This window comes from Lissotriton helveticus, chromosome 2_1, assembly GCF_964261635.1.
Source record: "Lissotriton helveticus chromosome 2_1, aLisHel1.1, whole genome shotgun sequence".
Lineage (NCBI taxonomy): Eukaryota > Metazoa > Chordata > Amphibia > Caudata > Salamandridae > Lissotriton > Lissotriton helveticus.
Window position 1 is genome coordinate 1,090,939,591 of NC_136059.1, and position 14,079 is coordinate 1,090,953,669.

The window sequence follows — 14,079 nt, forward strand, 5'->3', positions numbered from 1 at the left end:
CTGCCGATCCCTTGCGAGGCTCAGTGCGGCCCGTGTAAATCGGCGAATCTACAAATATTAAAGCACTTTGAAAAGAAAAAAAGACACTTTCAAACCCATTCAGACACCCACTCAGGTAATCTCACACCCATTTAAAGACCCACACAGGCAGTCATGCACCCACTCATGGACCTACAAAGGCTTTCATATACTTACTCACAGAGTCATGGAGGCACTCAGACCCATATAGGCACTCACCCACACACTCACAGACCTACACAGGCACTGACACAGGCACTCACAAACCCACTTCAAAGACCCACTTATACACCCACATAGACATACCCACTCACACATCCACACACAGACCCACTCACAAATCCACACATAGACTCATACAGGCACTCAAATACCCACTCAGGCACTCACACACCCACTAACAGACCTACGCAGGTATTGACAGACCCACTCAAAGACCCATTCAGGCACTCACATACCCATGCAAGCACTCACAAACTCACTCACAGAGCCAAACAGCCATTCACGCATCCACTTAAAGACTCACACAGGCAATCCACACCTATTCACAGACCCACACAGCCACTCACAGACCCATGCAGGAACTGATAGACCATTACAGACCAACACAGGCACTCACGGACCCATGTAGGCACTCATACACCCATTCACAGACCCATGCAGGCACCCAGAGACCCACATAGGCACTCCCACACCCTCTTGTAGACTCACACACCTACACATGTACTCTCATACCCAATGACAGAACCACACAGGCACTCACAGACCCACTGTAGGAAGCTGTCTCTCTATATTCCATACCAAAGTAAGGTATAGTGTGCCCAGAGTCCAGTGGAACCCCAAATGTAGAAAAAGGTAAAAGTAGATAGCACCGTACTCTCTAATTGTGGTAGTGTGTGCAAGCAGTAAGGCTTTATCAGAGGGTAGTGTTAAGCATTTGTTGTACACACTTATTTATGTATTTATTTATTTGTTTGTATAGTGCTAGAATCGACCCCCGAAAGGGTATCTCTGTGCTTGGAACAGGCTGTGGGGAGAGGCAGCAGTTTCTAGCAGGATTAGCGAGCACAGAACAAGAAGGTCTTAAGCAACTTTCTGAATTGCAGATGTTCTGGCCACTGTCTTAAAGGGAGAGGGAGCTCGTTCCAGAGGCGTGGGCCGAGGTAGGAGAAAGCTTTTCCTCCTAGTCTAACCTTTCTTACTCGGGGTACCACCAGAAGGAGTTTAACACTTGAACTGAGGGATCTTGGGGGTACATAGGGCAGGAATTTCTCAGAGAGATAGAAAGGGCCCAGGTTAAGCAGTGCCTTATGGATAGTGCAGCATGTTTTAAATTTAATCCGTTTCTCGGCTAGGAAGCCAATGCAGCTTTACAAGGAGGGGGTGGGAAGGGGTCCTAGGTGGGACATTAAGGACCAACCGTGCTCCAGTGTTCTTAACAACCTGCAGTCTGCTGAGTGAGGCATCGTTAGTCGAGATCAACAGGCCATTACAATAGTCCAGGCGGCTTAATACCAGGGTCTGGACTAGAGTTTTGCGGGTAGAATCAGGAAGCAGAGGAAAGACTCGGCGGGGTAGGCCTATTACATGAAAGCAGGAGCCAGCTGTTTGGGCAACATGCTCCTTCAGGCTAAGGGCCTGGTCCAGGCGAATGCCCAGATTTTTTTTAACTGTAAGCTTAGTAGCGAGATGAGGGCCCAGATCAGTTGGCCAACAATATGGTGTCCATAGGAGGGGGGCCTCTCCAAAGAGCATTATTTCTGTATTTCCCACGTTGCACTGTAGGAAATTGTTTATCATCCAGTGTGATATAACCCTCATCCCATTAGAGAAGGCCAACTGCACCGCAGTCGTAAATTTGTTAAATGGGAAGAGAAGCTGAGTACCGTTGGCGTATGATATGGGGATGAACCCATATGTCCTCAGAAGATTGGCCAAGGGAGCAATATAGATGTTAAATAATGTTGGGCTCAGACATGAGCCCTGAGGTACTCCCTTGGTCAATTCCATAGGGACCGAACGATACAAGCCAAGATTAACAATCTGGGGCAATAAATGATGTCACATACTCAAAGACTGAACTCAGACCAATTTGATTGTATCCAAAATATTAATTACTTATTGTATTTCTAGAACCAAGCCAAGCCTGGTGCGAGTAAGTGAAATAATACTTTGCTAAATCTTTTGTAGTGATTTACAGTTGAATGCAGGTTCAAATGCAGTCGGTTGATTTACAGGTAAATCAACAGTTCAAAATGACTTTTTTATTACTTTACAGATTACTGTGCACGTTACTTATTGGATTACTTTTTAAGTTAGTGTTGCTAATCACTGTGATATGCCTAGATATCACACTGAAACATTTACTAGTCAAAAGGTAAGTAATTTAGTTTTTACACATATGCAATTTTTCAATGTTTCATAAAACCAACTCCACACTTAGAAGAACTTTCAAGGAAAAATAGTCAATGCAATCCTATGGGAGGAAGTTAACCATTTACAGGTAAGTACTTGTTTGAGGGAGTTGGTATTCTGGGGTTAGAACCAGGTTTCCCCCAATGTCGAGGATGCACTCTCAGAACAACCTCAGCTGCACTAGGGAAGCCGGGTGCAGAGTGCTGAGGCCCAATGTTATCCAATGGGGTATTTGGGGCCTCCAGCTGATGGCTGCTCATGAGCAGGCCACAAGGTTGTGGGAGCAAAGCTCATGGTATTAGAATCAGGGCAAAGGGGGATCCGAGTTAGCATTCAAAGTGCACCCACAGCAGCACAGGGGCGGCTGGGTGCAAGGTGCTGTTTTGGCATTGGGTGCCCTGTTGATTTCAATGGGGATTCTCCAGTTGCAACAAACACCGCAGTCTCGGGGACGACGATCTTCTAGAGGTGACCACCAGTTGGAGAGGTAAGTGGGGATGCTGTGACACTGTCAGTTGGGCCACCCAAGGTTGTGGGACATCGGGTGCAGGGGTGTCTTTAGGCATCGGGGTTTCTTACAAGGTCCGTTCGAGGTTGGGGGGATTCTCTAGAAAAGGGCTGCAGGCATCGACTGGAGATTCGAGGTAGGTCAGAGATCACCAGATCTCAGGTTAGGATCATGGAGAAGACCTCCTCGTGGTGTTGGGCCACTTGATCTCGGGCCGTGGTCGTCAGGTGCAGACTTGCAATTTTGGCCGGAGTCTGTGGATGAGCAAATCCGGGGCTCATGAGAGACTTGGTTTTGGAAGGCAGGGCAGGTCCTTCGGGTTCTTGAGGGCTGCTGGCTGAAGGACACACCAGGATTTCGCTGGAGCAGGTTCGAGGTGCGAACCGGCCAAGTCAGTTGGCATCCTCCTCTTCTTAGTTCAGCACTGGTTATGCAACCCTTCTTCTTCTCTTCTTCTGGTCAGTTCTTGTCTGAGGAGGCAAGATTTGGGGTTGCCCCTAAATGAATATATACCCTTACAACGCATGCAAATACATTGCATGCCATTACAACGCGTTTGTTACGACGACCGCGTTGTTATAACGCATACCATTACATCTCAAGTCATTACTACGACTTGCTGTAAGGGGCGCACTGGACTTAGGAATAGTATTATTTACTATTCCTACTTCAGTTTGTGCAACAGCAAGGAAGGTGTTGGATTCTAAATCCAACATCAGTGCACCCCCTGCAGCAAGTCGTAGTAATGACTTGCAATGTAATGATATGCGTGGTAACAACGGAGTCGTTGCAATGACTGTGTTATAATGGTACGCATTTTGGAGACAGCGTTGTAAGGAAAATGCTACTTACCAGTATGCATCTGTTCTCGGCATGTAGAGCTGCAGAGTTAAACATTTTGCATAGATCGCCACCTAGTGTTGGGCCCGGATGTTTGCAGTTTGTTTTTGTCCTGAAAAGTTCTTTGGAAGTCACAAGATAGGTGACTCCTCCTTTGGACCACATTGCGCATGGGCATCGGCTCCATCCTCAGATTGTTTTTCGCCATTAGGGAAATGATGGAGCTTTGCAAGAAAAGGAAGGATGTCCATGTAAACTGTATCTAATTAAGATAATACTGGAACAGATAAGGGTAGCCGGGGAGGCGATTGGGCGTGTGTAACTCTGCAGCTCTACATGCCAAGAACAGATACATACTGGTAAGTAGCATTTTCTGTTCGAGGCATATGAGCTGCAGATTACACACTGTGCATAGATTGTATAGCAGTGCCGACTCTTAGCGGCAACCACCCCTATCTTTTGCAGTATTTTGAAATAATGTTTTGAGAACAGCCTGGCCCACATTAGCTTGTTGTTTGGTTTGCACATCTACACAATAGTGTTTTGTGAATGTGTGCGGTGTAGACCATGTAGCTGCTCGGCAGATGTCATCTAGGGGAATGTTCCCTAAAAGTGCCATTGAAACCCCTATTTTCCTTGTAGAGTGGGCTTTAGGACGAACAGATAACGTACATTTAGCTTTGTGGTAGCAAATCTGTATGCATTTGACAATCTATCTAGCTATCCAAGATTTTGATATGGGATTACCCTTGTGTGGTGGTGAGAAAGACACACAAAAGTTGTTTGGTCTTACGAAAGGGTTGTGTTCTGTCGATGTAGTATAGCAATGCTCTTTTGACATCTAGGGTATGAAGAGCTCTTTCTGCTACTGTCTGTGGCTGCGAGAAGAATACGGGCAGTTCCACAGATTGATTGAGGTGGAAGGCAGAAATTACCTTGGGCAGGAATTTTGGATTAGTACAGAGAACGACCTTATTATGATGCATTTGCAAGAAAGGTTCTGAATGGTTAGTGCTTGTAGTTCACTAACTCTCCGTAGAGAAGGAATAGCTACTAGGAACGCAACCTTCAATGTTAAAAATTGTAGTTCACATTTATGTAAAGGTTCGATGGGAGGTCCCATTAGCCGTGTGAGAACAATGTTCAAATTCCACACTGGTGAAGGTGGTACTCTGGGAGGAATTATTCTCTTAAGGCCTTCCATAAAGGCTTTAATAGCAGGCACTCTGAACAGAGATAGATACTGTCTGTTTTGAAGATATGTTACTATGGCAGCAATATGCAGTCTAATAGACCTGTAGGCTAAGTTACATCTTGGGAGGTGTAGTAAGTATCCTATGATGTGTTGAATAGACACGTCTAGGGGATTAATATTGTTGTTGTGATAATATTTTACAAAGCGTTTTCACGTAGCTGCATAGCATGCTCTTGTGGTTGGACGTCGAGCTTCTTTTATGACATTCTTGCAGTCTGGAGGAAGGTTAAGATATCCAAATTCTAGGATTTCAGGAGCCAGATCGCAGGGTTGAGCTGAGCTGGGTCCGGGTGCCTGATCTCTCCACGGCTCTGTGTTAAAAGGAGTGGAGACAGGTATAGTTTTTGGTGCGGTACTACATACAGTTGTAGCAGTGTGGTGTACCATGGCTGTCTGGCCCACAATGGAGCAACTAGGATGAGGGTCAGAGAATGCTGCTGTAGTTTGCGTACTACTAGTTGCATGAGAGGTAGAGGTGGAAAAGCGTACGCAAATCTGTTTGACCAGTTCATCCATATCGCATTGCCTTTGGATAGTGGGTGTGGATATCTGGGGGCGAAGCTTGGGCATTTGGCGTTTTCGTGAGTGGCAAAGATGTCTATCTGAGGTTGTCCCCACATCTGAAAGAAGGGTTGAAGAACTTGTAGATGAAGTTCCCACTTGTGAGTCTGTTGTGTCTGACGGCTTAACAGATCTGCTATGGTATTTTGTACTCCTGGAACATACTGGCTAGGAGGAATATGTTTTGAGGTATAGCCCACCGCCATATGTTTTGTGCTAGTTGAGAGAGTTGCAGGGAGTGTGTTCTGCCCTGTTTCTGTATGTAATAAATGGCTGTCATTTTGTCCGTGCGGACTAACACAGTTTTGTTTGATACTTGCTTTTGGAAAGCTTTAGTGCTAGGAATATAGCTAGTAACTCCAGGTGATTGATATGGATTTACTTCTGTTGTGGTGTTCACCTGCCTTGCATGGTGTGTTGCAGTAGGTGGGCTCCCCAGCCAGAGAGTGATACGTCTGCTGTCAAGACTATTTGAGGAACTGGCTCTAGGAACGGTCGCCCTTTGGAAAGGGTTTTGGTGTTCCACCACTGCAGAGAGCGATGAGTCCGACCGTCTACCAACACTAGGTCTGTTAATTGACCTTGAGCCTGGTTCCATTGACGTGATAAGCACTCTTGGAGAGGACGCATTTGAAGTCTTGCATGGGGCACTATGAAAATGCAAGAGGCCATCATATCTATGAGCTGCATGAACACTCTTGCTGGAAGGGAGTGTTGTGGCTGAAACTTTGTGAGAAGAGCTTGCATGCTGGCTATCCTTACTGGAGTGGGATAAGCTAACACTGTTGAGGTGTTTATTTTGGCACCGAGGTACTGTTGTACTTTGGATGGTTGCAGATGAGACTTGGTGTGGTTTATTGTGAACCCCAAGTTGTGGAGCAGTTGGATTGTGGCATGAGTGTGTTCCACACACTGGTTGTATGAGCTGGCTTTTATGAGCCAGTCGTCAAGGTACGGGAAGACGTGGATGTGCTGTCTTCGTAAATGTGCTACCACTACTGCTATGCACTTGGTGAGTACTCTTGGTGCTGTTGTGACTCCGAATGGGAGTACTTTGAATTGATAGTGCTGCCCGTCTATTACAAATCTGAGATACATCCTGTGAGCTTTGTGAATGGGAATGTGGAAGTATGCATCCTTGAGATCTAGAGTAGCAAGTAAGTAATTTTGTAACAAGAGAGGAAGGACTTGTTGGAGTGTGACCATGTAAAAATGGTCTGACTGTATGTATATGTTTAGCGGTCTGAGGTCTAGAATAGGCCTTAGAGAGCCGTCCTTCTTTGGGGTCAGAAATTATAGGGAGTAAACCCCCTTGTTTTGTTGGTGCAGAGGAACTTGTTCTGTTGCACTCTTTTCTAGCAAAGATAGTACTTCTTGCTTTAGCAGTGCTAGATGCTCTTGTGACATTGGATGCTGTTTGGGTGGTATGTTTGGGGGGGGTAGATTTTAGTTCTAGACGGTAACCTGATTGAATACTTTGTCGCACCCACCTGTCTGATGTGATATTGGTCCAGGCAGGAAGGAATTGTTGTAGTCTTCCCCCCACAGGATTGGAATGGTGGGCGGAAAAGGAGGAAAGTCATTGGGTAGGGGTAGAGGCAGAGCAGGAGTTGTTGATTTTGCCTCTGCCCTTGTTGTTACCCCTATAACCCCCTCTTTGGTAGCCCTTAGTGAATATGGATTGGCTAGGGGTCTTATAGGAAGTGGAGGGGCTATCTGAGGTGTAGCCTCTTGTGTTGCCTCTATATGATGAGCGACGCAAAGAACGTCTGGGAGCTTGCATTTGCAAGGCTCCCATAGATTTAGCTGTGTCGGTGTATTTTTTCATTTTCTCTAAAGATACATCGACATTAGGGGCAAATAGGTGTTTCTCATCAAATGGCTAATTGAGGATTGAATTTTGCACTTCAGGTTTGAAACCTGAAATACGTAGCCAGGCATGCCTACGCAGAAGGACACTAGTATTAATTGCCCTTGAGGCAGTATCTGGGGCATCTAGGTCGCAACTAATGGAAGCATTGGTGATATTTTTACCTTTGTGTATGAGTTCATTGGCCCTGTTTTTATATTTATCTGGTAGATGCTGCATTATGGATTCTAATGAGTCATAATGTGCCCTTTCATATCTTGCCAACAGTGCTTGAGTATTGGCAATGTGCCATAGGTTAGCTGCTTGTGACGCTGTGCGCTTACCGGAGGTGTCAAGGAGTTTAGATTCCTTATCTGGTGGTGAGGCCTCACCTGATGTTTGTGAATTACCACGTTTACGTGCATTAGACACTATTAAGGACTCTAGTGGTGCTGGACCTCTAATGTAAACTGGATCTGTAGGGGCAGCTTTGTATTTCTTCACAATGCGAGGGTGGAGGACACGAGCCCTGACAGGATCTTTAAATACCTCTGTTGCGTGCTTAATAACCCCTTTAAGCATTGGCAACATGGCAGTGGACCTTTGTGTAGGGTCAAAACTGTCCAATAAGAAGTCTTCCTCCACAGTATCTGTGTGCAAGTCAACCCCTTGGTACTGGGCAGCTCTATGGACTAATAGGTTAAAACCTATAGTGTCCTCTGGTAGGGAAGGCCTGGAAGGATATATATCGTCTTGAGGGACGTAAGGCACATCAGAGGTTTTAATAATCCTCTCGGATTAGGTGACTGAGGGGGACTATTGGTCCCTACTGGTTAATGTGCACCCCCACCTGTGTCATCAGAGTCTATATCTACATCATCATCTGGATTAGTGGATGGTATAGTCGAATGATGTGGTGTAATAGTTGTAGGAGGAGGAATAGTATGGGGAGGTGGTGGAGAAGGGACCCTGAATGGAGAGGTTGCAATGTCTCTTTTCTTCTTTGGGGGAGGAGGAGTTGCAGGCGCCTCTAGTGGTCTCTTCTTGGAGCTAAGAGCTAGTTGGCCAGTGTTAGGATCCTTTACAAGAGTCTTTTGAGTAGGATCTGGTGTAAAAAGCTCTTCTGTGTAGGGCAGATCCTTCGGCGTCGAAATTTTCGGTTCCGGAGGTTTTATCGGCAACGACTCAATAGCTGGTCTAGGGTCTTTTGGCTTAGAACTATGATCTTTCGAAATGTCTTTAACCGTAACGTGTTTTTTCGGTTCCGGGTGTTTTTTCGGCTCCGAAGCATGTGAGTCGGGACGTTTAGGCAGTTTTTTTACTTGGCTCCGAGTGGGGTTTTGGCATCGATGAGCCGGTGCCAGTCTTTGGCGCAGAGTGCTTGGGTGTCGGAGCAGCGGTCGGCATGGCTGAGGAAGATGGCTTCTTCTTCGGTGTCGTTATGGGATCGACACCGGAAATAGGCTGACTCGAGCTCGAGCCGCCTGGAGGCTTAGTAGGCTTCTTTGCCGGGCCCGAAGGCAGGGCGTGGGAAGCAGTCTCTCGGTGTGCACGCAGGCCTGAAGGTGAGGGTGTGACCGAAGCCTTTTTTGAGGGTGTCGAGGAAGGGTTGGGGTCGACGTCCTTACTTATGACCCGTTGAGCTGGAGTGATGTCCTCGACGTCTGGGTCTTCAGCATCAGAGGAGCTGGCACTTTCTTTGGCCCGCTGGTGTTCTGGCACGCCAACGCCCTCTTCAAAGATGTCGTCCGGGATCGAAGCTGATGAGCGAGCCATAGTTCTTCGAGCTCGTGGGTCCAGAATCGTCTTCTTGGAGCAGAAGGAGGCACTAGCGGAACAGTCTTTGGACTCGTGCTCCGGTGAGAGGCAAAGGTTGCACACCTCATGTAGATCGGTGTGGGGAAACTTCGACCCACATTGAGGACACTTCTTGAATGGCGTCCTTTCCATGAGCCATAGAGTAAGGCCCAGGTAGGTCCGAAGGCCTTCGTCGACGACCGCAATCAAAGACTTCGCAGTGGTGAAGAATCGCGTTGATGGGGAGCGTGATCGAAACAATACCGTCAAACTGGGTGAGGATTGCACGCCCAAGGAAATTCGGTTACAAAGGGGAGCGCAGGAAACACATCCGAGCCCGATGGCGGAAAAAAACAATCTGAGGATGGAGCCTATGCCCATGCCCAATGTGGTCCAAAGTAGGAGTCACCCATCTCGTGACTTCCAAAGAACTTTTCAGGACAAAAACAAACTGCAAACATCCGAGCCCAACACTAGGTGGCGATCTATCCACAGTGTGTAATCTGCAGCTCATATGCCTCGAACACACTGTTTCCCCCCTAAATACTAGATTTAGGGACGTTAAAGGTAACTAAAGGTAGTGACCTATAGGTGTCTATCTTGGGGTGGGTACCCCCCCTATTATGCCACCCTACAGTGTAAGGGGGTCATATGCCTCTCTCTGGTTGGCTGGGTTCCCCCATCTGTAAGATAGTGGGGGCTGTGAGTTGTGCTTCACCTCGCCTCCCCAACCTGAGAGGTGGGGTTGATAAAGGTTGGCACACCTCCCTTCCTCACTTAGGTTTTCCCACCGATTCTCCAGCCCAAAGTGGGGATCAGAACTGGTGGTGGCCAGTTGCTGGAAGCAGCAAAGGGCTGGGGTAGCTCGCAAAGGTGGTGAGCCTTTGAAGCTTCACCTTCGTGGACCCTGCTCATCCTCATCCCAGGATGTGCATTGTTTCAGACCCCCGAGAGCAGCAGGCTCTCCACCCAGGGGTCCAGACACATGTCTAGTGGTGGCAGCTGGCGAGCAGCCACTCAGCCAGGACACTAGAGTTAGGTTGCTTTTTAGGGGCATCTCTAAGATGCCCTCCGAGTGCATTTTTCATTAAATCCCACATTAGCATCATTGTGGGTTTAATGTGCTGAGAAGTTGGATACCAAACTCCCCAGTTTTCAGTAAGGCCATCATGGTGCTGTGAAGTTCGTAATGACAAACTCCCAGCACTATAATCTCTTAATGGCAGTACTGCGCTTACAATGTCTAAGAATTGGTTTAGAGTGACTAAAAGGCGCAAAATAAATAGTAAGGTCGAATCACTGTAATTTGCAGCCAAATACAGACTGAAAAACAAAAGAAGGGTGTGTGATTGGTGTAAAAAAACCTTTGTTTTTTTAAAGAACCCTCACTCACCAACCTACTTGGTGACATGCTTCATTATTGGGTTCCCACCAGGGAGAACGAATGTCTCCCCACTCTGCTACAACGCCTGAATTACAGCGGAGCTGGTTTTTGATGGACTTGTAAGGTGGTGCCCAAAATAAGTGAGTAGTGATTTAAAAGATGGCGTGTTGAACCCAGAACTAACTTTAATAAAGGGCCAGCCAGCGATCATTAAAAACAAGTGAATCGGACACTAAGTGGTTGTAAACTTGAACCAAATGTATCCTAATTAGAAAGTGAGAAGGTCAACATGGTTCTGCTATTAAATGCTAAATCAACAAAGTTTTCATCCGGACCAAGAGTATCCCCCGGCGGTACAAAATGTATTTTCCCTATGCAATTTCGCCTAGGGATTTTGAACACAACTAAGCCCAAACCGCTAAACGGAATTATACCAAATCGGAAAGAAAGCTAGCTCTTGGTCCAGAAGGCGTGCTTTTTTAATTGGTGTGTATTTGTAAAGTAGTTTGGATGTTGTTAAAGAAAAAAGATTCATGTATATCTAGGGACGCGGAGCCTCTGCGGATCCGACAGATCCTATGATGAGATCTGATCTGCTGCCACCACTTCAACCAGGAAATGGTGGCAGCCATGTTGGGATTCGGGACTCAGCCCAAAGTCTCCAAATAAAACACACAAAAAACCAGAAGGAGGCAAAGTAGGAATACCCTCATCCCCTAGGCCTGGTGGTGGGGTACCACAGAGTAACCGCCTGGGGCCCAAAACTTTTTTCCCCCCACAAATTTGCGGCAAAATACAAATGAAAAAAACAAGCACGGTCTCCTGTGCTTGTGTTTTTTTAATATCCCCCCTCCAGGTGGGCCAGGTCCTGAAGGGATTATGTACTATATAATTTGGGGGAGGGGTGCGCAAGTACTCCCCCCTTCCCAGGTAGATTGCGCCCTGTGGATCCCATCCCATGGTGCCTGGCTTCATAGGTAAGTGAGAGAGGGCACACAGCCCCCTTCCTAGGCTGAATTTGTCCCCCTGAAGGGCCAATTTCTGCCTCAGGGACACAGGATGACATTCAGAAGGGGAGGAGGCTGAGCAGCCCCCTACCCCTTGGGCCCACCTTATAGATAAGTGAGAGGGGGCATGTGGTCTCCCTTCCAGGCCAATTTTAGCCCCAGGTGTCATATTCCTGGCCAAAGATAAAGAGGGGGCGGCCCTTCTCCTCAGTCCAATAAACGCGGTCCGGCCTTATAGATAAGTGGGAGGGGGCACGTGGCCCACCTCCCGGGCCGATTTCGACAACGAGGCCCTAATCCACCAGGGCTCGGGCAATGATAAACAGGGAGAGTGGGGCACATTGCCCCTCCCCGGGCCGATTTTAGCCCTGTGGACCCCATCTCCTGGGGCCCGACCATCTAAAGTAACAGGAAGGGGTGCCATGCGGACTCCCTCCTGCGGACTCCCTCCTGGGAGGATTTTACAAACGCCCGAAGTGCCTGTAGAGGAAAGAGACCGCGTATCAAGCGGAGGAACGATATAGAAAGAGCGCCGCTCTCACGTTTTAAAAGAAAGCATCATAAACGTGGGGAGAAGCTCGTAAGGCCAGATTATACTCTGAGACTTGGAACAGAGTTGACGGCAGAGGCGTGATTTTAAACAGATAATAGATACCTTTTACATACTGATCCGAATTTGTGGGTCACGAAGGCAACATATACCAAAAATAAGTAGATTTAAATCAGCCCGAGTAGTTACACGAAGTACAGGACCCATTTACTCTTGAAAAGCAGGGAGTACGCTTCGAGTACAGAGAATCTTGAGGTGGAAGATATACAGTATTCGCCCATTTGATTAAGACAACCAAAATGTTTCATGTCTTGATAAAGATGGATAAGATTTAATGAAACCATCGAAACGCGTTGACGCATTTGTGATAGCACAATCGGAAAACAGATACGCGAACAGTTAAATACGGATACAAACAACATATTGATTAACTTTTCTAATAGTGAGATCTGATGTGCATCTGCATATGGCAATAAGAGTGTCTTACATGTTTTTTGTTGTCTTGATTATGCCGGTCATAATTAATTTGTGTCAATTGTAATGGCAACTGCTTTTGATATTGTATAAACTGTATGCATTTTGTGTGAGGGACTACTTTCCTCTAGATAGAAAAAACTTTTTTTACATGTTATAATTGTTTTTAACCTGTGTATAACTCAATACATTTTTTATCTATTTTGTGAGAATAAAAAGTATGGTTTTAATTTGAATTTAGTACTCCTTGTGTTGAAAGGAGGTGAACTAGAGCATATTAGGTTGTTCAAAAAGTGGGTCAAGGGAATTTGTGTTTGTGTCAGTTTAAGTACCCCATTTCCCTTGTCCATATTAAGGGGTTCCTCTCTTTTTCTTATGCCTGGACCCACATACTCCAGGGCCGGGGAAAAGATAAAGAGGGAAAGGGTGGCTGGGGCCACCGCCTCCATGGCCAATTTTGGCCCGTGATGACCCTATCATTCGGGCCTGTCCAAAAGTTATGGATGGGGGCACACGGCCCCTGTCCACAGGTCAATCTTGGCTCCTGGGGATAGGCTGCAATTTGAAATGGGAGGGATGGAGCACAAGCCCCCCTCCTGAAGCCCCCCAGGGATGGCTCCAGCTATGTCCCGGGTGCAATATCTAAGCTTTTGCCAAGCAAGAGCAAACATCAAGCCTGTTCCCCAGCTGGGGGGCAGGTTTGAAAATGCTTCCGCCCACCAGGAGGAGACTTCAGACCCGTTTCCCTGCTCACAGTGATGCAGGCAGGAAAACAGATTTGAATATTGCTCACAGCCATATGAAGCAGCATTTTTATCTTCTCATCCTGGCTGGGTGCAATGCACAATATGACTTGCAATTGGACAGCAAGTATTTGATTAACCTTGGAGGTGAAGGGCCTGATACATCTCAGTAGAATCTAGCTATCTGGCACTGTTAGATATTTTTATTTTTTTTATTTTTTATTTTATTAAGCGCACAGCTACCCAAAGGTTTCCCGGCGCTGACCAACAAGGTGAGGAAATTGCAACAATTACTGGTTGAATAACCATGTCTTCAAATTCCCGCGGAACTTCAGATAGTTGGGCTCAGTCCGAAGACAGAGCGGAAGAGAGTTCCACAGGGATGGACCCAAGAAGAAAAATGAGCGGCCACCCATTCTTGCTCTCTTGATCCTAGGAATCAGAAGCTTGGATTGAAAAGATGATCTAAGAGTACGGGAAGGGACATAAGAAATAATAAAGGATTTGAGGTATTGTGGGGCATTGCCCGCAATAATTCTGTGTATAAAACACAGAGCCTTAAACTTAACCCGACTCTCAATACAGAGCCAGTTAAGACTACGTAGAAAGGGGGAGATAGGAGACCTGCTCGGGATATTACCAAGAAGGCGAGCTGCCATGTTTTGAACAGTCTGAAGT

The 14,079-nt window shown here is 46.7% G+C and overlaps 1 protein-coding gene across 7 annotated transcripts in view; it reads right to left on the bottom strand.

The window, feature by feature from the left end:
* MPDZ (multiple PDZ domain crumbs cell polarity complex component) overlaps nt 1-14,079 on the bottom strand; it is an 832,961-nt gene that overhangs the window by 93,475 nt on the left and 725,407 nt on the right. The window lies entirely within an intron of this gene.